Consider the following 27,884-nt stretch of genomic DNA (forward strand, 5'->3'; position numbering starts at 1 on the left):
AATACTAAAGCGGAAAACCCACTCTATTACTGAAACCAAAGCTTTATACCTCCACAGCATTCCACCTCGTAGTCGGCTAAAACATTCACTGATAAATACGATTCTAAAAGTTAGTGGAAAAACAAACTTTCGACCGCGTAGCAAAGCGTTTTGTAATACGTAGACAGATATTTAAACACACCGTAATCATTCTGTGGTGTAATCTCTGTGAGTGCACAGTAGAGGGATCTTCCTAACATTATTAGTCTTTCATTCCCTATTTCCGTTGAATATGGCGTGAAGGGAAAATGCATGTGTACATCTGCTGCCGTGCTCTGCTATTTCTTCATTAATATCTCTATACGGATACACTGCGTTAGTGGAAGATGGAAGGGCTTCTGCTCCCGTGTGACAGTTAATTGAATTGTCCACCTCTCGTTTCTGCCCATACTGGTTGCAAATTCCTTCTACGAAAAAGTATTTTCTGATGTCCATTATTATTACTGGCAATATTTGAGTTTTAAATGCACGGATCCAAAATATGCGTAATTCGGATACACAGAATTCTTATATAACCTAACTGTGTAATCTCACTAACAACTCTTCAGCTGTCTTTATATAACCGTTGAATGAATCATCTATCAGGCTATCACTCGTTGGTCACTTACATCAAGTAAATAGTCTCTTCCGGCACCTGTTCTCATACGCCACACGAAAAGCGTCTGTCTTTCATGAGTATGCCATTGCAGTGTATTGCGATAATATTTTTATCCCCAGCTACGCACATCGCGTTATTATTAGTGCAAGTTTAGAAGTTGATTCATCACTGAAGTCTAGAAGACAGCGGAACACCTATTGCATCAAAGTTTAGTGTACCAACATGACACCAAAACCGTAAGCACTAGATTTTGCGACAAATTGAAAAGATATGTACGCAGTTACAAGTCTTGTGAAAAACGAAGATGTCAACAGAATTATTAATGCGAGACCAGCCGATCTGTTGTTGTTGTTGTGGTCTTCAGTCCTGAGACTGGTTTGATGCAGCTCTCCATGCAACTCTATCCTGTGCAAGCCTCTTTATCTCCCAGTACCTACTGCAACCTACATCCTTCTGGATCTGCTTAGTGTATTCATCTCTTGGTCTCCCTCTACGATTTTTACCCTCCACGCTGACCTCCAATACTAAATTGGTGATCCCTTGATGCCTCAGAACATGTCCTACCAACCGATCCCTTCTTCTGGTCAAGTTGTGCCACAAACTTCTCTTCTCCCCAATCCTATTCAATACTTCCTCATTACTTATGTGGTCTACCCATCTAATCTTCAGCATTCTTCTGTAGCACCACATTTCGAAAGCTTCTATTCTCTTCTTGTCCAAACTATTTATCGTCCATGTTTCACTTCCATACATGGCCACACTCCATACAAATACTTTCAGAAATGACTTCCTGACACTTAAATCTATACTCGATGTTAACAAATTTCTCTTCTTCAGAAACGATTTCCTTGCCATTGCCAGTCTACATTTTATATCCTCTCTACTTCGACCATCATAAGTTATTTTGCTCCCCAAATAGCAAAACTCCTTTACTACTTTAAGTGTCTCATTTCCTCATCTAATTCCCTCAGCATCACCCGACTTAATTCGACTGCGTTCCATTATCCTCGTTTTGCTTTTGTTGATGTTCGTCTTATATCCTCCTTTCAAGACACTGTCCATTCCATTCAACTGCTCTTGTAAGTCCTTTACTGTCTCTGACAAAATTACAATGTCATCGGCGAACCTCAAAATTTTTTGTTTCTTCTCCATGGATTTTAATACCTACTCCGAATTTTTCTTATTTTTCCTTTACTGCTTGCTCAATATAGAGATTGAATAACATCGGGGAGAGACTACAACCCTGTCTTACTCCCTTCCCAACCACAGCTTCCCTTTCATGTCCCTCGACTCTTATAACTGCCATCTGGTTTCTGTACAAATTGTAAATAGCCTGCCGCTCTCTGTATTTTGCCCCTGCCACCTTTAGAGTTTGAAAGAGAGTATTCCAGTCGACATTGTCAAAAGCTTTCTCTAAGTCTACACATGCTAGAAACGTAGGTTTCCCTTTCCCTAATCTTTCTTCTAAGATAAGTCGTAAGGTCAGTATTGCCTCACGTGTTCCAGTGTTTCTACGGAATCCAAACTGATCTTCCCCGAGGTCGGCTTCTACCTGTTTTTCCATTCGTCTGTAAAGAATTCGTGTTAGTATTTTGCAGCTGTGGCTTATTAAACTGATTGTTCGGTAATTTTCACATCTGTCAACACCTGCTTTCTTTGGGATTGGAATTACTATATTCTTCTTGAAGTCTGAGGGTATTTCGCCTGTTTCATACATCTTGCTCACCATATGGTAGAGTGTTGTCAGGACTGGCTCTCCCAAGGCCGTCTGAGCTCTTGATATTCATTCAAGTGGTTCTCTTTTCTCCAAAGGTCTCTCTAATTTTCCTGTAGGCTGTATCTGTCTTACCTCTCGTGAGACAAGCCTCTACATCCTTACATTTGTCCTCTAGCCATCCCTGCTTAGCCATTTTGCACTTCTGTCGATCTCATTTTTGAGACGTTTGTATTCCTTTTTGCCTGCTTCATTTACTGCATTTTTATATTTTCTCCTTTCATCAATTAAATTCAATATTTCTTCTGTTACCCAAGGATTTCTAGTAGTCCTCGTCTTTTTACCTACTTGATCCTCTGCTGCCTTCACTACTTCATCCCTCAAAGCTACCCATTCTTCTTCTACTGTATTTCTTTCCAACATTCCTGTCAATTGTCCCCTTATGCTCTCCCTGAAACTCTATACAACCTCTGGTTCTTTCAGTTTATCCAGGTCCCATCTCCTTAAATTCCCACCTTTTTGCATCTTCTTCAGTTTTAATCTACAGGTCATAACCAATAGATTGTGGTCAGAGTCCACATCTGCCCCTGGAAATGTCTTACAGTTTAAAACCTGGTTCCTAAATCTCTGTCTTACCATTATATAATCTATCTGATACCCTTTAGTATCTCCAGGGTTCTTCCATGTATACAACGTTCTTTCATGGTTCTTAAACCAAGTGTTAGCTATGATTGTGTTGTGCTCTGTGCAAAATTCTACCAGGCGGCTTCCTCTTTCATTTCTTAGCCCCAATCCATATTCACCTACTACGTTTCCGTCTCTCCCTTTTCCTACACTCGAATTCCAGTCACCCATGACTATTAAATTTTCGTCTCCCTTCACTATCTGAATAATTTCTTTTATTTCATCATACATTTCTTCAATTTCTTCGTCATCTGCAGAGCTAGTTGGCATATAAACTTGTACTACTGTAGTAGGTGTGGGCTTCGTATCTATCTTGGCCACAATAATGCGTTCACTATGTTGTTTGTAGTAGCTTACCCGCATTCCTATTTTCCTATTCATTATTAAACCTACTCCTGCATTACCCCTATTTGATTTTGTGTTTATAACCCTGTAGTCACCTGACCAGAAGTCATGCTCCTCCTGCTACCGAACTTCACTGATTCCCACTATATCTAACTTTAACCTATCCATTTCCCTTTTTAAATTTTCTAACCTACCTGCCCGATTAAGGGATCTGACATTCCACGCTCCGATCCGTAGAACGCCAGTTTTCTTTCTCCTGATAACGACATCCTCTTGAGTAGTCCCCGCCCGGAGATCCGAATGGGGGACTATTTTATATCCAGAATATTTTACCCAAGAGGACGCCATCATCATTTAATCATACAGTAAAGCTGCATGCCCTCGGGAAAAATTACGGCTGTAGTTTCCACTTGCTTTCAGCCGTTCGCAGTACCAGCACAGCAAGGCCGTTTTGGTTATTGTTACAAGGCCAAATCAGTCAATCATCCAGACTGTTGCCCTTGCAACTACTGAAAAGGCTGCTGCCCCTCTTCAGGAACCACACGTTTGTCTGGCCTCTCAACAGATACCCCTCCGTTGTGGTTGCACCTACGGTACGGCTATCTGTATCGCTGAGGCACGCAAGCCTCCCCACCAACGGCAAGGTCCATGGTTCATGGGGGGGGAGGTCTAACAAACTGATTATACCGCGTTAGATTCTCTCACACACGCTCACCATTAAATATATTATGTACAGCTTTCAGATTGAAAGTAGGCATAACGCTTACGAGTGCAAGCACTTTGGGGGGGGGGGGGGGGGGGGGGGTGGAGGGCACGTGAGGGGCGAGGATCAAACTTGAGAACCTTCTCCGTACATACGTTCAGATTTAATGACAGGTGCACTGTTCACAAGCTACAAAACATACAACCTTCGCTGCTATACAGCTTTCAAGCAAATAGTTTAGGAATACTGTTGACGAACATACACCCCTTCTTTGAACTGTGTTTTTGCCCTTTCATCTTTAAATTGAAACTTTACTTAACATCAAATCTAAGAGCTACAGTGATCAATTGAAACTCTAAAATTCTTTTTGAAACATTCGTTATGATCAAGTTAGTTGCTCTAGTTGAGTACTTGCGCAACTTCTCTCAGTAGAAGAACAAGAGAAATATTAAAATAAATTTCTTCTGTAAATCGTATAAAATCATTCACACTTTCAATATGAGGAACTTTTAAATAAATGAGACAATTAACAGTGAATGGCTTCACACAGTATCACTGCAAAATTCGCATGAAGGGGAGTGAATGCCTAAGCATTTTATTTGATTCGTAGCACAGAGGTTTAAAAAGAGCCGGTTTCTTTATAGGGTGCTGCCCCCCACACATCCGCTCAGAACCACTGCGTTATATTGGTGCATTTATATCAGCGCATGAAATGGCGTATTTGTAAATTTTATATCAATCCTTCGCATCGCGTAGCTAGTAAGCCATTCGTATCTCGCACGCCATGACGTCTCACACCCTCTGATTCGACTTATTATTTTACTTCGATTTATTGTTTTACGTTCACCTTGCAGTATGAGATGTAGCGACGGTAGCGTATTCTGGAATGATAAAGAATGCGGTAAATTTCTTATAATATTTTGGTGCTCAGTTTGTATAGAATGCTGTTTCAGTTGCAGCTACTACTACATTATCTCGAATTTTAGCGTCACAGTCACGGGAAAGTGATACCTAAATCTCCATAAATTACCAACCTTTAGCAACAAAATGTTTTAAAATCTTTGCAACAAACGTCTAGGGGTGATAAATCACATCATGGGAACAAAGTTTTTTAGAGACAATATGTTCACTGATGCTTCACGGCGACGCTAGGCGTTCTTTAGTACTGGTTATGCCCCTGAGAGGCGGCAGAGCGTAGCCTCATTGAGGCGTGGGCATGCAATGTGTGTTGTCTGTCATCCAGACACATTCTCGGCTTGAAAGATGGGGGTAGCTCGAGTAAAACTGAAGTTCGTGATTCGCTCCTAAAATGACTTTCTCCTCTCAGACACTCATTCTTTTGGTGTTTTTACTGAAAATTACTCTCCCAGTTTATTGGGGTAGATAGTATGCTGCACACCTGGTTAGTACACCTTGTTGGTTCGATGAAATCTCGTCGTCTCAGCGCCAGCGAATGCTAAACGACGTTTACCATCACTCGGAAGCGTCAGCGAACATTTCGTCAATAGGGATTGTCGCAATGACTTTTGAACACATTTGATAGTCTGTAGCCGTCTTACATGCTACGACTGAACGCCATAGGTACTATATTGTGCCTGAAATACAGTCGATGTCTTCATGACAGATGCACAGATGCACCATCAAGCCAAATGGTCTTGTGTGTCGTATTACTTCATGTCATTTAATCCACAGTCAGGGAGCTCAACCACCATTATCATGGATAAATAACATTCGTCAACTGCCTGGACTAAACCAACTTTCGCCAAGTTACAACAATAATGATGGATTACTTTCAGCACTCTAATTTATGTCAGATCGTTGCATTTTAAACATAGCGCCTAAAAACCACTTACTTTCGTTTGACGCTTATTTCGTGAGATATTTGGCCTGATCACGGTCAATGGACCATCCTGTATAGTTCTGAAGTGAGCAGTTCGTAGCAGAGTCACCAAAAACCGGATAACCCTTACTACAATCTAAAATTAAAAAAGTATGTATTGAACCTTAAAACCAAATTGCTCCAGATATCATAACAGTATAAAACACGAAACATATTGGTATAACTCATTTTGCGATAGGTCTACTGGTTTTCTTGCAATTAAAGTTGAGACTCGAATCTCCATAATAAAAAAATCATGTAGTAATTCACGTGATCCCCCTCATCCGCTCCCGTTTGACCCTGCGCATTAGGCTCGCCGGTTGTACCAGACTGACAGTTTGTTACACCGCCCGGCAGATGTTGTCTGGGTCTGGCCAATCTGCCCATCTCGCAAGCTAGGGTGCCGAGCGTCAAAGCGCTAAAGGTATTTTGTAAACAAGTAAGGCGTGGCGAGTTGAAATGGAGAAAGTGTCCAACGGGAACAGCAGGTCTACACAGGAAGCGTAAGGCAAAGAGAGCACAGTTACTAGCGCGGGAACGGCGATGGTAGAAGGCCGGCCAGAAGGTGAAGTGCTAATAAGGTTTTAGGGGACTGCCGTCCGCCGTAGAGAAAGGCAGCGGGCAAGGGCGCGGCCCTGCTGCGGACAAGGGGCCCAGCTGGCAGCTGCCTGCCGTCGGCCAATCGAATTGTAGCGCACACGTGCTGGCCGCCGGCACAGCGGGCTCGGCCCGGCTCGCCTCGCGAAAGCGCGTGCCCCGTTACCTGCTAGCTGCTAGCTGCCCGTCAGACGTCCTACGACCCACAATGGCCGCCCGCATACGCGACTACAAGGAGATCACCCTACCGCTTTTGCGGGATTAGCGCCCCAGCGGCTCAGCCTTCCGACGGAATTTCCGCCGCCAGATAACACCGCCCTTTGTAGCCGATAGCGCCAAGCGGAACGGCAGGAAAAGCCAGTGTCGGAGGCGTGGTGCCGCCTCTTACGGAAACGAGCGAGGAATGTCAATTCCGCAGAGCCAGGAATTGGCACTAGAGCTGTCTGGAGGTTGCACGTAGGGATATTCTGCTCCCGATTAAATTACGATAACTGTGACGAGAGGATTAGTTCAGTAATTGGACGTGTAATTAAGTAATCTGCTAAGAGTTTAATTAAAATAAGCTTTAAAGCGGAATTGTAGCGTCTCTTCTCGAGCCTTCTCATTCGCGCTAGTGTGCTATTCCGTCCTGACCCAGATTTAGGATTAACGGACGACTGGTCGGTCGTCCAAGGTGCACCTACGGAGTTAACTGGCCGATATACGCACAAGACCATTCTACAGGCATAAGAAAATTCATTAGAGATGTAGTAGTCTTGACAACAGACAGCAAATGGATTCAGAGACGCGGTGCTAGGATCACAAAAAGTCGGTACAGCCTGTACTTAAGTTTCACAGAAATGCTTGGAACCATAAACGGGAATCCCTGACAAAAATGCGACGTAGTTCCCGCGAAACGCTCTTGGGTAAATTTAGAGGACCTGCGTTCAAAGAATGTGCGACCATTGAGCACCGACCTTCGTGTGTGTTTTGTAGGGATCTTTACAATAACAGATATTAGGAGTGTTACAGAAGCATAGTTGCCATTATTCCCTCAATCAATTAAACTGGAAAAAATATTGATACTACTGGTACAAAGTACCCTCCGCCATGCAGATTACGTTGTATTATATATCTTCTTTCCAATTGCATTGATTGCAGGAATTATGGCTACTATGCTTCTGTAACACTCCTAATATCTCTTATTGTAAAGATCCCTACAAGAGACACTGTATATATACAGGGTGTACATAATGCCCGAGAACACTTTCAATTATTTATTGCACAAGAACAAAGCATTCTACAGATATCATACATATTTCATTTTGAAGAGAAACCCTGAAAGTTTACTTTTTTTTTCGTATATACAGCCACGTCGTAGTTTGGCAATTTGCCGATAGTCAGCGCTAGTCGCACACATGGCGAGGTCAGGTGCGGAACGAGCTTTCTGTGTGCTGGAGTTCGACAAAAACAAGTGTGCTACAGCTGTTCAACAGATGTTTAGAACCACGTACTGTAAGAAGCTACCAACAAGGAAGGCCATTTATCACTTGCACAAAAAATTGAATTTGAGCGTGATTCCCCAAAGGTAACTGTTCTTCGTACCTTGTCACGTCGAAAACTGTACAGGCCATTCTTCTTCGCAGAGAGCACTTTCACTGGATATTCCTACTTGAACATATTGCAGTAATGCCTGATGCCCCAAATGCAATCGGAGTCTCCGTTCATCTTTTTGCAGGATGGGGCTCCACACCATTTTCATCGTGAGGTTCGTGGGTACCTGAACACGGAGCTGCCGCATCGATGGATCGGCCGTGCTAAAGGGGTCAGCAGTTCATGAAATGGCCTCCCCGATCCCCAGATCCCACTCCGTGTGACTTTCTTCTGTGCGGACACATTAAAGATCTGGTGAATGTACTACCTCTACCACGTGATGTAGCAGAACTCCTGGAGAGAATACGGGAAGCGAATGCCACAGTCGACGATGCCATGCTGGGACGGGTATGGCAAGAATTCGATTACCGTATTGACGTCTGCGGGGTCACTCACGGTTAGCGTATACAATGTTTGTAAAAAAGACTTTTAGAGTTTCTCTTCAAAATGCAATATGTATGACATCTGTACAAATTGTAGTTCTTGTGCAATAAATAACTGAAAGTGTTCCCGGACTAAATGTACACCCAGTATATATATATATATATATATATATATATATATATATATATATATATATATTTTGTGTGTGTGTGTGTGTGTGTGTGTGTACCACTCACATTAACTCTTAACGGCAGCGAAACAATTTGGTATGCTCTCCAATACACACAGGAAACGTTTGGGATCCATCCATATCCATGCAACACTCAGTTGCCCTCAGACACAAGCCTAGTTTGTGTTTATACAAAGCCTTCTGTGCAGTTTGGTATAAGTTTGAGATCTGTAGGATCCTGTACCTCATTCGAAAGAAACTGAACACTTATAGGATCACTTGGTTGTCGGTCTGTATATCTATCTGTCCGTCTGACTGTTAAGACCCCTTTTCCTCGGGAAGGTGTAACAGTATCAACTTGAAAGTTATGTCACATACTAAGATCCACTGTCCCTTGGCAGTGCGAAAAATTTAAACCTCTAAGTCAATGCAATCAAAGATACAGACATATATGGCACAAAGTTTGATGCTCGCGAACTCACTCATAGACGAACTATCAACACGAATGTCGGGCCTCCTCGTCTAACATTCCCGCTTATGTGCATCGGGCGAGTAGGTTTTGGCTCTTCTCGCTTACAGTGTAGTTTCCCTTCAGTGTTATATGAATCCTTGTGTCCATCGCATCGTTGTTTGTCTCTCAGCGTATCACTTTTGTAACTCAATTTCTGACGCAGCTTTGTCTTCTACCGGACGTCCATGGCTCCCAGCAACATTCCACGTACAGGTACCGTCGGGGTGCTTAACCTCCCGCATGATGTTGATGACAGTATCATCAAGGCCGTCCTGCTTCCATTTGGGGACATACGGAATCTACGGTGGCAAAGCTGGTCTACTCAACATCTTTTACAAGTTCATAGTCGTGTTCGATCCATGGACATGGTGGTAAAATGGAATATCCCCTCTCATAGGCAGGTGTGAGTACCGGATACATATAAAGGGAAGCAGGGATCTGTTTTGTATGTAACTAACTTAGTGCCCGATGCTTCACTCGCATATGCTGCTCGATCTGCAAAGATTTTTTCTTTTTCTTTAGGCGAATTTGTATGTTGTTCACAAACTGAAAAATCTTCTGAACTCTTCACGTCAATTAAGGTCATAGAAGCAAGGTGCTTTCCGAATGTGCTTCTGAACAAAAAGCGATTCTGGTAGCTGGAGTCGGAGGTGCTTGCTAATAACGCCTTTTCAGTTCTTGTAATGATATTCCCATAGACATATTCCTTCAGAAGTCAAGTACCAATTTAGCTTTAAATTTGGTTAAAAATTACGAAATTATTTCATATTATTTTTTATCTCCTATTTAAACTCCCTAGGGATTGAATTTTCCAGATACTTAGTTTCAAAAATAACTTCTTAATGAAACATTTCCGCAGGAGTTGAATTCCCAAAAATAATGAAACACGTACTTCTTATTTGTAATTGAGAACTTAGATACCAGTTTTCATAGATGTAGGTATAAAAGTTCTTTATTGGTTCTTTAATAATGAGGCCCTTGGGGTTAAATTCGCAAAAATTCTGAAAAACATCTTTCTTTCTTTCTGACCGAGAAAGGAAATATCAGTTTTCGTATGGCTAGCTTAATAATTGCCTTAATAGCGCATAGTTTAAAAAAAAAAACAACAAAACCTCCTTTATCAGCGCCTTGGGGGTGGAATTTCGAAGACTGCCCTTCTTAAACGATGTCTGCAGTATATGATCAATATCTTCTCTGATTTTCAAGCTTCTATCCTTAACGGTTTGGGCTGGGCGATGATCAATCAGGACATTGCCATATATTTAACTCACTAAGGCCATCAAGTAATACATATACAGCGAAAGGCCAAAGAAACTGGTTCACTGTCCTAATATCGTTCCCCGGAAGCACGCATAAGTGCCGCAACACGACTTGGCATGGACTCGACTAATGGTTGGAGTAGTGTTGGAGGGAACTGACATCATGAATCCTGCAGGGCTGTCCATAAATCCGTAAGAGTAGGAGGGGGTGGAGATCTCTTCTGAACAGCACGCTGCTAGGCATCACAGATATGCTCAATAATGTTCATGTTTGTGGAGTTTGTGGGGCAGCGGTAGTGTTTAAACTCAGAAGAGTGTTGCTGGAGCCACTCTGTAGCAATTATCGACATGTGGGGTGTCGCATTGTCTTGCTGGAATTGCCCAAGTCCGTCGGAATGCACAATGGACACGAACGGATGCAGGTGATCGGACAGGATGCTTACGTAGGTGTCAATTGTCAGAGTCGTATCTAGACGTACCAGGGGTCCCATACCACTCCAGCTGCATACGACCCCCTCATTACAGACCCTCCACCACCTTGAACAGCCCCTGCTGACATGCAGCGTCCATGGATTCCTGGGATTGTCTCCATACCCGTACACGTCCATAAACCATCATTCTATAATTTTCGGGAATTGATGAACCTGTCCTTAGACATTTGGTGCCACATACTTCTGGAATCCTGTCAAGGACTTGTAGAATCCACGCCAAACAGGATCTCTGGTTTGGTGTACTATTTGGCACCAGGAGATTATATTATTAAGTCTAGTCTAGTCAAGTCCATATTTGAGAATGTTCACTTTAACATGAGGATCCAGGTGATTTCCCCTGTTTCATGATTTTATTAATTTTTTTCGTCGTCCACAACCAAAGACGTAGATGTTGTAAGTTATGCAACCTTCTTTACGTACTTGCTGTGCGCTCAGAACTGAAAAGTGAAACGTCACTCTGTCGACAGGCATACTAGAGGCACTGTGCAATGCATCTGCATAGCGCTTCATCGGATTTTCACTATGGTCTTAACTTCTGACCGATTGTAGGGTGAAAAAAGAGAGTCGTCGTATATCCTACTGGTTCCGTTCAGTATCATCAGTCCTGTGGGATTTATCCAGTCATTTACTTACTTATACACTATGTGTCCCAGAAATGTGTGACAAAACGAGGGAGTGTGGAGAGTGTATTGAGGAACCCGTTTCCGGAAATGTCATCCAACGACGCTACAGAGCGTCGGAGTTATAATCGCTGGCGCCTGAGATTAGGCCACACCTTCGGCAGCAAACATGACTTTCTACGCTAACGGACTGCAGGCGGAATATCTTCCAATGTTGTTTGTTATTCAGTGGTTGCGCTTCATTGGCAAGATCGCCAATAGAGAAGAAGGAGCAAGCTGCTGGGTAGAAAGGCCTTGTGTCCTATAAATACGATGCTCTGTTGCATCAGTGAGTGATGGCTTCCAACACGTACTGCTTCTGTCCGAAAACGGCGTCCACTAAGCTTCCAGACATATGTTTCTATCCTCGATTTGTTCCTCGAGACACTTCCTAGAACCGTTCTAGATATGTCACAATATTTCTAGGAACCCTACCTATTATTCGTTGCCATATATAATTACTTAAATCACACAAGGTTAAATTTCATAGTAAATATTAGAAATTAAAGCAATTACGGCCCTCGCTCTCAAAAATTCTTTTGACCTATGAGTGCCTTCATCCGAAATTAAACGATCGCACTGGCCTATAACGTAAGTAGAAAAGTTATGGGAAAAATTTCCGCAGCTTATTTTTCCCCTGTAATATATCCGACGGTTTTTCGGCATACAGAAGAAAAATAAACTGCAGATGGAAACATCTGTCAGAAAACGTCCATTAAGCTTCTAGACACTGGTTCCTATCCTCGATTTGTTCCTCGAGACACTTTCTATAACCCTTCGAGATATGTCACAATAGTTCTGGGACGCCCAACTTATTTATTATTTGTAGCCATATATAATTACTTAAATCACATAAGGTTAAATTTCATAGCAAATGTTTTAAATTAAAGCAATTACAGACCTCGCTCTCAAAAATGAAGTCTTTTGACCTGGTTTCAGCACTTCTATGAGTGCCTTCATCAGAAATTAAACATTCAAATTGTCCTGTAAAATAATTACAAAAATTATGAGAATTTTTTTTATAGAAGTGTAAGTACTGACCAACAGTACAAGAAAGAAACTGTACTTACATGCCTCGTATAAAATAAATATCAAGCGATAAAGCTTTCGTCACAGAATTTTTAAAGTAGAATACGTGGAAAGCAAGCCACTACGAGCTGCTCGCATATGTCGAGCTACAGGTAGCATCAGCTTTAGCTCGACATATGCGAGCAACTCTTAGTGGCTCGTTTTCCACGCATCCTACTTTAAAAATTTTGTGACGAGAGCTTTATCGCTTGATATTTATTTTATACGTGACACGTAAGTGCTGTTTCTTTTTTGTATTGTTAGTCAGTTTTCAGTCTTAAAACAGTACTACTAAGCTCTTGCGTAGACAAAAAGTTACCATGTCTGTTGCTGTCAAATAAAACATTGCCTGTTACTTCATGTACTAAATAATGTTCATCTTAATATTCATATGTCTATATTTTAAATGTTAAATTGCCTACTACTTTTATTTGCTTCTACTAGAGGGTACTCTTTGTATAATGTTCACCTGCCCTCAGTCTGTTGCTACCTGTGGCTTGACAACCCATAGTAGCTTGCATTCCAAGTGATCGGTTTTTTTTTAATTGTGATTAAAGCTATATCGCTTGATATTCATTTTATGCATGACATGTAAATACTGTTTCTTTCTTATACTGTTAGGCAGTGCTTACACTTTTATATAATAAAAATTCGTAATTTTTTTGTATTTATGTTACAGGCCAATTTGAATGTTTAATTTCTGATGATGGCACTCACAGAAGCGCCGAAACCAGGTCAAAAGACTTACTTTTTGCGACTGCGGGTTTTAATTGTTTTAATTTTAATTTGTAAACTGTCGCTGATCACGCAGTCATGTTTAAAACTTTAAGTAAATGTTTAAGTTTTCAATCGACGGTGCATGACCGACCCGTCTATAATGAGTCAAACCATTGGGCCGTGGACTGCCCACACCAATAGAGGCCTACAAAAACTGTTCCCACACTCGTAAGAGACAGGTACTCATGTTAGATTTCAGTGTATTTATAACGTGCATGTAAATTAATTGTACTGTATTTTAAATGTCTTTACGCATACTGTAATTTTCACTATTTAATTTATATGCCACAACTGATAATAAATGTGTACTTGAAGCCAAGGAAACTTCCTTTAACTTGATGTAATGGTAGTCGAGAATACCTGCTATACAGCATAGTTCTCATTAATTATTTTGGTATCTACTATTTCTTGTACAAGTTGTTATTCTATAGGTGGCTTGAAGATGGTCGCTTGACGGGAACTGGTCGCCCATAAATAAGTACACATTACAGAAACTTTTGGTGATTCCGTAACGCCCTTCTTTAGGTACAATGACGCTTTGCAGCACTGTTTTCAGATGACATTTTGGTTACTCAAGAAGATTAGTCAGTACTGCGTCCATGGGGCACGCATTTCCCTTGATGGCACCTCAGATTTTCCGATCAGGTTTGAGCAAACATGATCTATACGAGCCTAGCATGAATCCTATAACATCTGACATTTAAGGTGCAGTTCGTGGCCTCGTCGCAACAAGTAGTCTTCAGGCAATTCGCTTTCCACGGCGATAGAAAATCACTTTCAATGTTCGTGCCTTTTACAGAAATCAAGTAAAAACAATCTAAAATTCAGGTATGACATAGATATCTCTGGAAGTATAACTAAAGTATGTTTTTAACTTCAATTATGGACAGAGATATGAGAATTTTCTTTCTTTCAGTGATTGAGACTTTCCCTTTACGGAACAAAGCTTCAGAATTATCACGTCATATCTCGAAAACTATTGAACACTTGATTGCATTGATACACTTTTTAGTTTTATTGCTTTTTTTAAATTCATCAGTCTTCTGACTAATTTTGATGCGACCCACCACGAATTCCTCTCCTGTGCCAATATGCCAAGCTTTTCATCTGAGATTATCACATGCACCCTACGTCCTCAAGTACTTGCTCGATGTATTCCAGTTACTGTCTTCCTCTACGGTTTTTACCCTCTAAATCTCCTTGTAGTCCCATGGAAGTTGTGTCCTGATGTCTTAATAGATGTCCTAGCTTCCTATTCCTTCTCGTCAGTGTTTTACAGATATTCCATCCCTCGCCGACTTTGCAGGGAACCTCTTCATTGCATATCTTGTCACTCCACCTAATTTTCAACATTGTTCTCTAGCATTACATCACAAATGATTCGATCCTGTTCTGTTCCGGTTTTCCCGCAGCCCATGTTATAGTAACATACTATGTTTTGCTTCAAACGTATCAGAAATTTCTTCTGCAAATTAAGGCCTATGTTAGATATTAGTAGACTTCTCTTGGCCAGGAAAGCCCTTTTTGCCAGTGCTAGTCTGCATTTGATGCCCTCCTTCCTCCGTCCGTCATTGGTTATTTTGCTGCTTAGGTCGCAGAATTTGCCAACGGCCTTGCCGCAGTGGTAACACTGGTTCCCGTCAGATCACTGAAGTTAAGCGCTGTCGGGATGGATTAGCACTTGGATGGGTGACCATCCGGTCTGCCGAGAGCTGTTGGCAAGCGGGGTCCACTCAGCGCTTGTGAGGCAAACTGTGGAGCTGCTTGATTGAGAAGTAGCATCTCCGGTCTCGTAAACTGACATACGGCCGGGAGAGCGGTATGCTGACCACATACCCCTCCATATCCGCATCCGGTGCCGCCTGAGGGCTGAGGATGACACGGCGGCCAGTCGGTAACCATTGGGTCTTCCAAGGCCTGTTCTGTCGGATTTTAGTTTAGTTTAGATACTAGAATTTCTTAACCCTAGGTAGTAGAATTCCTTAACTTTATCTACTTCGTGACCATCAATCATGATGTTAAGTTTCTCGCTGTTCTCAGTTCTGCTACTTCTCATTACTTTCGTCTCTCTTCGATTTACTCTCAATCCATATTCTGTACTCATTAGACTGTTCATTCCATTCAGCAGATCATGTAATTCTTTTTCAATTCCACTGAGAATTGCAATATCATGAGCGAATCTTATTATCCTTTCACCTTGAATTTTAATGGTGCTCCTGAACCTTCGTTTAATTTCCATCATTGCTTCTTCGATATACAGATTGAACAGTAGCGGTGAAAGACTACATCCCTGTCTTACACTTTTTAATCTGAGCACTTCGTTCTTTCTCGTCCACTCCTATTATTCTCTCTTAACTCTTGTACATATCGTATATTACCCTTATCTCCCCATAGCTTACCCCTATCCCTCTCAGAATTTCGAACATCTTGTACCACAGTACGTTGTCGAACGCTTTCTCAAGATCGACAAGCCCTATGAAAATGTCTTGACTTTCCTTCAGTCTAGCTTCCGTTATCAACAGCAACGGCAAAACTGCATATCAGATGCCTTATCTTTCCTAAAGCCAATTTTCTTTTCCATTCTTCTGTATATTATTCTTTTTAAGCAACTTGGACTCAGGAGCTGTTAAGTTGATTGTTCGATAATTCTCGCACTTGTCAGCCATTGCAATCTTTGGAATGGTGTGGATGACGTTCTTCCGAAAGTCAGATACTATATCGCCAGACACATACATTATACACACCAACATGAATAGTCGTTTTGTTGCCACTTCCCCAATGACTTTAGAAATTCTGGCGCAATGTTATCTATCCCTTCTGCTTTAGTTGATCTTAAGTCTTCCAAAGCTCTATACTGGATTTCCTACCTCTTTCATATCTAATCCTGTTTCAACTTCCGTTACGTCATCAAAGAAGTCTTTCCGCTCATAGAGACCTGAAATGTAATCTTTCCACCTATCCGCTCTCCCACTGCACTCTTAATATCATATCATTGCTTTCGTTATGTACCAAAGCAACTTGGCTGGCAAGGCTTCTTTGCAAAGAGTAAATATTCTGAAATTCACGTATGGAGTACGTCTGCTCCGAGACTTTTTTCTTTTTTTTAGCACGTAAAATATCTGTCCTTAATATGATTTCCAATTAAGTGTAAGTCAAATTCTCGTCCAGTCATTATGATTAAGGTATGCCAGTATTCAATTCCTTATTCATTTTGCGGGAATGACTGGCCAGCAGACATCGTGTTCAATAATTAAGAGACTAAATTTCAATCTTGTCCCCTTCATACAGCTCACTGTCTTAGAAGGAATGGTCAATATTCAGTGATATGACAGAAACGTACATTCACAGCAAAAAAGTCCAGTAAACATGGGCTATAAAACGTATACCTTAAGAGTTACGAACACTTCTTCGGCACAAGAGATGGGTTTCGCAGTAGCGTAGATAAACAACTGCTCATAGTACTTAAGGTATACACCTTAGAGCCCACATTTACTGGACTTTTTTGGTGGGAATGATCGTTCCTGTCATATCCTTGAATATTGACCATTCCTTCTGGGACAACCTTTACAACAATGATTATACGTATCTCACTTTCATTCACAGCTTTCAAGTACGGTCACTTGAGGGCATTAATCGGCTGATGCAATGTTCGTCTCTGTTTCAAATTCGACGACTAAATGGAGGTGAATGAAATATACAAATCAATTTTCGAACTTTGCAACAACAACTTAAGGCTATGGATCCGTAGTACATTGTGTCCAACGTATGCTACGTTCGCGTAAATCAGATTCTTGAACAAATTCAGGCCTTCGTGGAATGACATAAGCAGTATGAAACTTCCTGGCAGATTAAAACTGTGTGCTCGACCGAGACTCGAACTCGGGACCTTTCGCGGGCAAGTGCTCTACCATCTGAGCTACCGAAGCACGACTCACGCCTGGTCCTCACAGCTTTACCTCTGCCAGTATCTCGTCTCCTACCTCCCAAACTTTACAGAAGCTCTCCTGCGAACCTTGCAGAACTAGCACTCCTGAAAGAAAGGATACTGCGGAGACATGCCTTAGCCACAGCCTGGGGGATGTTTCCAGAATGAGATTTCCACTCTGCAGCGGAGTGTGCGCTGATATGAAACTGGAAACATCCCCCAGGCTGTGGCTAAGCCATGTCTCGGCAGTATCCTTTCTTTCGGGAGTGCTAGTTCTGCAAGGTTCGCAAGAGAGCTTCTGTAAAGTTTGGAAGGTAGGAGACGAGATACTGGCAGAAATAAAGCTGTGAGGACCGGGCGTGAGTCGTGCTTCGGTAGCTCAGATGGTAGAGCACTTGCCCGCGAAAGGTCCCGAGTTCGAGTCTCGGTCGGGCACACAGTTTTAATCTGCCAGGAAGTTTCATATCAGCGCACACTCCGCTGCAGAGTGGAAATCTCATTGTGGACATAAGCAGTAGATTGGTTGCGAATACCACCGTCATTGAGAACTGCTAGGCCCTGGACTGGATGATTATACCACAAGGCTACTGTCCATTGACGCATTGCCTCAGCACTATACAGAAGACACAAACGACATTACGTTATTAGACCTTGTGTGTCGCTAGCGTCATATAATAAACTGGCATACTGATGGACCCCTCTTTCTTAGTCTGCTTTATATCTGATCGTATGGTAGCATTGGAAGACATGACTTCAGCATCTACCCTCCCAGCAGTTAATGCAAAATTTCGAAAGCGGAGCCATACCTCCTCAAATAGATTCTCTGCCGTTCGGACAAGATAGAACAGATAAAGCCGGACATACCACGGATCGAGCAGGAGTCCTTTGTGAAGATTACTCAGCCATGGAGGCGGACTACGGTGAAGATAGTGATTGCCCGGTAGGAAAGCAACCCCAATACGAAGCTATTTTATTTTGCTTTGTCGCTTGGCACGCTGTCATCTTTGCACAATTTACATAATCGAACTGAACGAATAGCGCCAATAATGTGGCACGTGTTGCTGTGTTACATTGCCCTGTTTATTTTATGTTCTTCTGTACTTGATTCTTTTTGTTATATAATCATCCTGTACTGATAGCTTGAATGCCGTGTATTTTAATTATTTTGCCATATTTACTCCACTCGTGAATCCATTTATCTCACAGTCCAAGCAGGTAGTCGTGACCGGTTTATAGCCATAGGGTGCCAAACTTACGAAATTTTGAAAAAGAATATTGACCATGATACAACTCTTCATAATGCTAAATCTTTGAAAAAAATCAGGCAAATTAAGTGAGTTAGAATGCAGAGCCAGTAAAAGATGCTTTAAAATTTGTAGAAGAAATAAGTTCAATACTTGCAAGTAAATCACAGTAATACTCAGTTTTTACAGTCTCTAACACACAATTCAACAAAACCTGACGTTTTAATTTCACAGAATGGGCATATGATTAGTGAAACTGAACAGTTCAAATTTCTAGGTGTTCAGATAGATAGTAAACTGTCGTGGAAAGCCCACTTCAGGATCCTTTTCTAAGACTTAATGCTGCCATTTTTACTATTCGTAAGGTATCTGAAGTGAGTTATCGTTCGACGCGAAAATTAGTCTACTTTGCTTATTTCCATTCGCTTATGTCGTATGGTATTCTACTTTGAGGTAACTCTTCCCATTGTAAAATGATGTTTTTGGCTCAGAAACGGGCGGTTCGGGCAATAAGTGGTGTAAGTTGACGAACCTCTTGTCGACCCCTGTCACGAGGCTGGGTATTTTGACATTCGCCTCTCAATATATAAATTCCTTACTGTCATTTCTTGTTAATAATATTGGCTTATTCCCAAGAATAAGCAGCTTTCACTCAGTTAATACTTGGCAGAAATCAAACCTGCATTTGGATCTGACTTCCTTAATTCTTGTGCAGAAAGGTGTGCAGTGCACTGCTGCATCCATTTTCAATAAGCTACAACCCGAATTCAAAAATCTTAGCAGTAATCCACGCTTTCAAATCGAAACTGGACAGATTCCTCATGGGTCACTCCTATTCCGTCGAGTAGTTCCTTGAAAAAACTAAGGTGATTCTTGTTGTATTGATGACTGAATTCACTTAAATTTATAGATTGACTTTTTTCGGGTTCCTAAACATTTTATTTTTATTACTTTTATGGTGGAATTCCATGTACCGAGACGTTCCAAGATCTTGGACATTTGCTCCTCAATACGGAACTTGACGTGTAAATTATAAAAAAAAAAGAATGTTGGAAGCACCTGTCAGCTTCATTCAATAATCAAATATTGTTTATAACAAGATTCTGCTTTCATATGTTATCAAGAGGAAGCCTTACGCAAACGGATAAATTTCTTAATCGATGAACTCTGAGGACTGTTTGCACATTAAGTATGTATTGTATCCTTGTAATTCGCAGAAAAATAATAACATTCTTCACAGATTTTCTGAAAAAGAACAGTTGGCGTGAAAAGACTGGCTTGGTGGATTTTTGAAATGTAATCCAACAGCGACAATTAGTGATACAGAAGTAAGACAAATTAAATGGATTACTGGGTTTAATCGAAAAGATGTTAAGGAAAATTTTCACAACTGGAGTTAGGTTTTCTTGTAAATGTGACTTCATCAAATCGCATATACTCGTAGAATACACATTGAAATGTAATGTCAACTGTACAAGAGCTTGGAGCAAAAATTGGCAAATGTACAAAATAAGTAAAGTTGGAATCCTTTTATGATAATTTTACTGCCCGTCCTTCTGTCTGTCTCTCTATCCGAGCCGCACGGAGTGGAAGCGTGGTTTAAGACGCCATGCCACGGATTGCGCGGCCCCTTCCGCCGGGGGTCGAACCCTTCCTCGGACATGGGTACGTGTGCTGCTCTTAGCATAAGTTACATTAAGTAGTGTGTAAGTCTAGAGACCGATAACCTCAACAGTTTTGTCTCTTAGGAATTCACACACATTTCAACATTTTTTTCTCTCTCCGGTTGTTAAGGTTCCTTTACATAGGACTGGGTAGAGGTATCAAGTTAAAGTTTATTTCGCATTTTAAGTCTTTTGTGCCTTGGTGAGATTTGTTGCTCGTCTGTGTGTCTGAACAATACTCATTTTTCCCCATAAACTAATCAAGTTGAAATGTATGTCAAATACTAAGGACTACGATCCCTTGGCGGTGTAAATAACTGAAGGCTCTAAGTCAATGCAGTCAAAAGACACGGCAGATTAGTCACACATTTTGATACTCGCAAACTTACTCATCGAAACCTATAGATGAACTTTCCACACTAATGCCAGGTTCAAAAGTGGTTCAAATGGCTCTGAGCACTATGGGACTTAACATCTGTGGTCATCAGTCCCCTAGAACTTAGAACTACTTAAATCTAACCAACCTAAGGACACCACACACATCCATGCCCGAGGCAGAATTCGAACCTGCGACCGTAGCAGTCGCACGATTCCGGACTGAGCGCCTAGAACCGCTAGACCATCGCGGCCGGCACTGATGTCAGGCCTGGTAACTTAGCACAAAAGCACTTATTTATTTATTTCGTTAACAGTAGAGTGTAACCCACCTCAAAATTTAAGGTGGTTCAGATGTTTCTAAATCCTACAGCAAAGACTTCTTATTATTACAGCCCTACTGGTATACTGTTGTTAATGCTTTTTTAAATAATATAAAGAACATAATATAATACGAGCAGCCGTTGGATCAAATCTCGATTGAGCCTCGGTTTTTTCAGTCTTTGTTTTAACCTAGCGTCCACTTTTCAATTATGATACAATTCGCCAGGAACAAGATGTTCTTCGGGTTCCAAATTAATCTGTAGATCCCCTTTCCCCGATTGGATAACTGACTTGGGACACTTTTACAGTGAGTCTGTGATTACACTCAAATATCAATTTATTGACACAGTCAGTTTATGTTCACAAACGTTAATTCTGTGCTGTGTTAGTAGTTCAAAACAAATAACAAAAATCCTTATTGAAACTAAAGGAATGACTTCTTTAACGATTTAAAGTTCTTGGAAAACAACATAAATAAATCCTTGAGTGAGAATATCCTGTGAAAAGTTCTCTTGCAAACGAAAACGACTATCTTCTTAGACATGCACAACGAGCAATATAAGGGGTTCCAGTCTTAGTTCACAGCCGGAGCAGCGGGTCGCAATGCGCGGCGGTCCCGGGCTGCAAAGTCAACGTCGAGTCCAGGCGGCGGCGTGCTGCCAGCGAACTTCTGCTTCTGCTGGCGGAGACGGAATGTGGCGGTTGACTACTAGATATCTATTGGTCTGGTAATGTGGGCCCGGATTGGCTGAGCAAAATGGAGCGGCGGATACACGAAAAAGTCCATAAATATGTGGCGGCCTCTAATGCTCTTGTGCGCGCATTCGTAACTAGCCTGCTTCCTGCAGGTCAGGCGAAGTTCTGCTGACTTCGGCCCGCACAGCGGTGCGACGTTGCGGGTAGGTCGCGTTGTAGGAGAACCCGGAAATACGCCGGGTGTAAGTTTGGGACACCAAAGTCGCCGAAGAGGCGCCCAATAAAAAGACTTGCATTACGCCGTTGTCCGCCCCCGCTAGCTGAGTGGTCAGCGCGACAGAATGTCAATAAGGGCCCGGGTTCGATACCCGGCTGGGTCGGAGATTTTCTCCACTCAGGAGCTGGGTGTTGTGTTCTCCTAATCTACATCTACATCTACATTTACATTCCGCGAGCAACCCAACGGTGTGTGGTGGAGGGCACTTTACGCGCCACTGCATTGCCTCCCTTTCCTGTTCCAGTCGCGTATGGTTCGCGGGAAGAATGACTGCCGGAAAACCTCCGTGCGCACACGAATCTCTCTAATTTTACATTCGTGATCTCCTCGGGAGGTATAAGAGGGGGAAGCAATATATTTGATACCTCATCCAGAAACGCATCCTCTCGAAACCTGGACAGCAAGCTACACCGCGATGCAGAGCGCCTCTCTTGCAGATTCTGCCACTTGAGTTTGCTAAACATCTCCGTAATGCTATCACGCTTACTAAATAACCCTGTGACGAAACGCGCCGCTCTTCTTTGGATCTTCTCTATCTCCTCCGTCAACCCGACCTGGTACAGATGCCACACTGATGAGAAATGCTCAAGTATAGGTCGAACGAGTGTTTTGTAAGTCACCTCCTTTGTTGATGGACTACATTTTCTAAGGACCCCCCAATGAATCTCAACCTGGCACCCGCCTTACCAACAATTAATTTTATATGACCATTGCACTTCAAATCGTTCCACACGCATACTCCCAGATATTTTACAAAAGGAAATGCTACCAGTGTTTGTTCCGCTATCATATAATCATACAATAAAGGATCCTTCTTTCTTTGTATTCGCAATGCATTACATTTGTCTATGTTAAGGGTCAGTTGCCACTCCCTGCACGAGTTGCCTATCCGCTGCAGACCTTCCTAAATTTCGCTGCAATTTTCTAATGCTGCAACTTCTCTGTATACTACAGCATCATCCGCAGCAGCATGGAACTTCCGACACCGCCTTCTCGGTCATTTATATATATTGTGAAAAGCAATGGTCCCACAACACTCCCCTGTGGCACGCCAGAGGTTACTTTAACGTCTGTGGACGTCTCTCCATTGATAAGAACATGCTGTGTTCTGTTTGCTAAAAACCCTTCAATCCAGCCACACAGCTGGTCTGATATTCCGTAGGCTCTTACTTTATCAGGCGACAGTGCGGAACTGTATCGAACGCCTTCCGGAAGTCAAGGAAAATGGCATCTACCTGGGAGCCTGTATCTAATATTTTCTGGGTCTCATGAACAAATAAAGCGAGTTGAGTCTCAAACGATCGCTGTTTCCGGAATCCATGTTGATTCCTACAGAGTAGAGTCTGGATTTCCAGAAATGACATGATACGTGAGCAAAAAACATGTTCTAAAATTCTACAACAGATCGATGTCAGAGATATAGGTCTATAGTTTTGCGCATCTGCTCGACGACCCTTCTTGAAAACTTGAACTAACTGTGCTCCTTTCCAATCATTTGGAACCTTCTGTTCCTCTAGAGACTTGCGGTACACGGCTGTTAGAAGGGGGCAAGTTCTTTCGCGTACTCTGTGTAGACTCGAATTGATATCCCGTCATGTCCAGTGAATTTCATCACCATAGTCGAGCAAGTCGCCGAAGTGTCACAATTACAATCTATATACAGAATTTGAACGGAACCCTAGAGCAAAGATTTTTATTCGTACTTTTTAGTGAAAATTGAGTTTTCCGTAATGGCAATACCGTTTTCAGTATATCTGAGGTAAAAAATTTGAATCCCATTTTGTTATGTGAAATATATGAGATACTATGCTACTAGTATTACCTTATAGAATTGTGAAATTCCTATAGATACAGTGTCTCCTTTTCCTTTTAATTTACGTTATTTCCAGCGTGTGTAGGTAGCCCCTGAAAAGTAATCGAAATAAACTAGAAAGAATAACGTACAGCTTTGTAACACTAAAGTTGCTGCGGATCGATAGTAGTAACATTTACAACTGAAATTATTCAACCTACTGCCAAGACTCTTAGCTAGTATTAGTCAACAATGTGTAAGAAGTGATGCGTACTACTCAAAATATTATCACGTTAATAGCTGAAGAAGGTACTCCTCCACCTTAATGAATTTTGGTTATGAGAACACGAAACAGAGGAAAACGTTAAAGAAGGCGTTCCTGTACTGGAGAGGTAAGAAAACGACGGCAACAGCGCGGTGGAAAGATGGGCTCCTCCTGCCGGCGCCTGCCGTGTAATTTAACGCTCCGTGTGATGGAGAGGGGCTAGCCCGCGGTACACAGTATTCATGCATACGCGCCGCGGCCGGGCAAAAACAGCCGCCCCGGGCCCAACACGCGCTCCGGGTTATCTCCGCGCCATTAATTCCTTCTTTTAACGGGCGCCGGCGCCGATTGCCACTTGGCAATATTTTTTAACACCTGCTACTGCCACCACCACCACCGCCACGCTCCGACCGAAATCTATACGCAATAGGCGCCAGATAATTTCCCTCCGCTCCTGGTTCTCCAGCTGCTGTGAGTTCCCCTTTTTGCAATAAATGTCGCAGTGCATTCGGTTCGGAGGGGACTAAATCGTACTTTTTTGCCTTCTTCTTGTGTTTTTCCTTTTGAACAAGCAAACGGGTAGCCCATAAATTACAGTTTTAATGAAAGGCAGCTAATAAATACTTGTATCTGCACACTTGCACCGACACGAATTACGTATATTGTACACCAAGCTCTAACTCTAAGACCTACATTCTTGTATTATATCATTGATTATTCTCTTTATGAGTTAATCAGGTCAACGTTGATTAGCATTATTTTGCAGTTGTAACAGGTCGTTTAGCCAAAAAAAGTCTCCATTGCCATTGACAACGTTTGCAAAGCCTCCCATCTTTTCTGATATCACACAATTTCAAAATTACGTATTGTGTGCCTAACTAGTTTGTAACTTTAAGGTCAGTTAGAAATCTTATCTGGTGGCTTAATGTTATAACCTCACGAATCCAATAGACAGAGTTTTGGAACGGCGAAAAGTGTTTTCATATATATGCTCTGTAGCGGTATATGCTCTTCGATGGACATTTACAAGTTGAAACCTAGCTGTTTCACGCCTACCAGCTCAGCTAACCAGGTATCGCAAACCGACTAAAAAAATTCAGTCGGAAGTTATATATACGAATTTGTGGTAACATAAAACCTTGAGTGAGTCCTGCAGGCACCTCCGTAAACACAGCTGGTAGTCTACTGTCTCGCATTGGCATGGGTTCAGGATCAAAGTCCTGTCTGACAGTTAGTTTCAATTTGTGCTCAATATTTTATTCATTTTGCAAAACTGCATGCTGTCTCGGAATCTATGATGAATGAACACAGTGAGTAGACTGACTGACAAACGATAGTTAAGTAGAATATTGGGGCAGGCGAAATTGCGTATAGTACAAGAAGGTATCAGTGACCATGAGGCAGTTGTAGCAACAGTGTTTACACAGGTCTGCGACATAAAAATTATTTCAAATTTATTAAGTGATTTTATAGTGTTTGCAACGCTCATTTCGGGAAAAATAGTAAAAAAGTTCCATCACGTACAGTTATTTCACAAACTGCTTGTCTAGTTTTAGCTTTTTTAGATATTTCAGCACTGTAGTGAGTTTAAATTTTGGTTTTTAGGATCTCCATAAACTGTTATGTAGCTGTTTTTATACTACATATACGTAAAATAAAGAGTAATTAGAAGAAACCAGCAGTATTTTCATGTCAGTGCCTGTCGCCCTGCCCCTTCCCCCGCCGTCACCGCGCAGTGATCTTCTGCTATTGTCGTTCAGTTCACAGTACCTCTTCACTCTGCGCTGTTCACGTAATGTTTTTACTAGTGCTTTAAAGTAGTGACTGTTTTCTCGTGTTGTGAAGTTGTCTTATGGACAATGGACAATGGCTACCAGAGGATGTATAAACTCGCCACATTGATTCTGCTACATTTGTGGTAACTATACCATTAAAAACCATTAAAGAAACATATCCGATTTTATTGAAAAAGTATATTTCGCCTATTTTGGTATAAAGTTAGGCGATCAAGATAAGCCTTGGGCTCCACACAAACAGTTTGTTCAGTGTTTGTTGAAGAAATCCCAAAAATCGTAGTGATGACTGCTATTTTTGTTTTCGGAACGTACGAGGTTTCAATTTGAAAAACAATCAGACATTCGCCCTGTTCCTCATGGACCTGAGGTACCAATACCTTCTCCTCCAGATTCTTTGGATGATATAGATGATCACGAGCCATTGTCTTAGCAAGGTGATAGTGAAGAAGACAGAGATTGCTGCGATCCTGCCCCAACCGATCCCATTCCATTCTTACAATCTGAACTGAACGATTTAGTTAGAACCTACGCCCTTCTAAAGAATCGACAGGATCTAGATTGAAAAACAAACGTATGTTGGCTCCGGGCACATCTTTTCTTGGTATCGATCGAGGGAAAAGGAGTTTGTATCTTTCTTCTCTCAAGAAGGTGACGTGGTGTTTCTGGACTTATGGCGCGTTTCAAAATAGAATATGCTTCTGATGAGTCGAGACTTTTTATTGATTCTTCAAAAAAAAAAAAAAAAAAAAGAGCCTTGAAGCAGTGCTTCTACACAATGGCAATAAGTATGCTTCTATACCAGTTGGACACTCGGTTCACTTAAAAGAATGTTACGAAAATCTTGAAGTGGTTTTAAGCAAACTCTGCTATTCAGACCACAAATGGACACTATGTGGTGATTTAAAAGTGATTTCAATACTGCTTAGCCAACAAAGTGGCTATACAAATTTCCCTTGCTTTCTCTGTGAATGGGATAGCAGAGAAAGAAAACAACACTACATAAAAAAGTTTGGCTCTTGAGAAAACCTTACAGTTAGTGGTTAAAAATGTTGAGAGGAAAAGCCTCGTGAATCCGAAAAAGGTGTTACTTCCACCACTTCATATTAAGTTGGGGCTGATGAAACAATTTGTTAAGGCATTGCCAAAAGAAGGGGAATGCTTCAGATACCTTTGTGGACAGTTTCCTTTCAGAGGCAGAGCTAAAGGAAGGAGTCTTTGTCGCACCAGACATTAAAAAGTAATCGCAGATCCCAACTTTGTGAACAAAATGGAAACAAAAGAAAAGGCAGCATGGACATCTTTTAAATTAGTTGTTACCGGTCTCCTAGGAAATGAAAGAGATCCAAACTACGAGACAATCGTCGCAGACATGCTCGACAACTTTAAGAAGCTGGGCTGTAAGATGAGCATTAAAGTTCAATTATTCCACTCACATCTTGACTACTTCCCTGCAAACCTTGGTGATGTAAGTGAAGAGCAGGACGAAAGATTCCACCAAGTCATCAAAGAAATGAAAAGAAGATATTAAGGAAGATGGAACTTCAAGATAATAGCAGACTACTGCTGGATTATAAAAAGGGATGATCCTCAACGAGTCCACAGCCAGAAAAACAATAAGAGAAGCTTCGATAGAAAGCGAAAGCGTTATTATAAGGACTTATGAGCTTAAAGAGAACTGGAAGTGTACTGGAAATGTGATTTAGAACATGATTTATAAATAAAATAAAATTTTATAACATTGGAAAAAATGAGATAACTTGCTTAAATTTTGTTATTACATCCAAAAATACTCGCTTTTTTGTGAGAAAATCTGACGTGATAGAAAAAAATGGATTGCATTTTTTAAATCAGCGCTGATAAGTACATAAAAGTCAGTTATCAAATTTCAAACAACTTTCAAAAAATATTTTTTTTCAGACCTGTGTTACCAAAGTTCAAAAGGCAACTAAAACAAGTAGAAAGATTTATATGTCAACTAAATTAGATAAAGAAGCATCTGAGTCATATCTCAATGAGG

At 41.5% G+C, this 27,884-nt stretch overlaps 1 protein-coding gene and 1 pseudogene across 1 annotated transcript in view; one reads left to right on the plus strand and one right to left on the minus strand.

The window, feature by feature from the left end:
* Positions 1 to 27,884, minus strand: part of LOC124776958 (lachesin-like) — an 805,533-nt gene that overhangs the window by 500,960 nt on the left and 276,689 nt on the right. The gene's annotated exons all lie outside the window — the stretch shown is intronic.
* Positions 15,113 to 15,230, plus strand: LOC124722660 (annotated as a pseudogene).

This window comes from Schistocerca piceifrons, chromosome 1, assembly GCF_021461385.2.
Source record: "Schistocerca piceifrons isolate TAMUIC-IGC-003096 chromosome 1, iqSchPice1.1, whole genome shotgun sequence".
NCBI lineage: Eukaryota > Metazoa > Arthropoda > Insecta > Orthoptera > Acrididae > Schistocerca > Schistocerca piceifrons.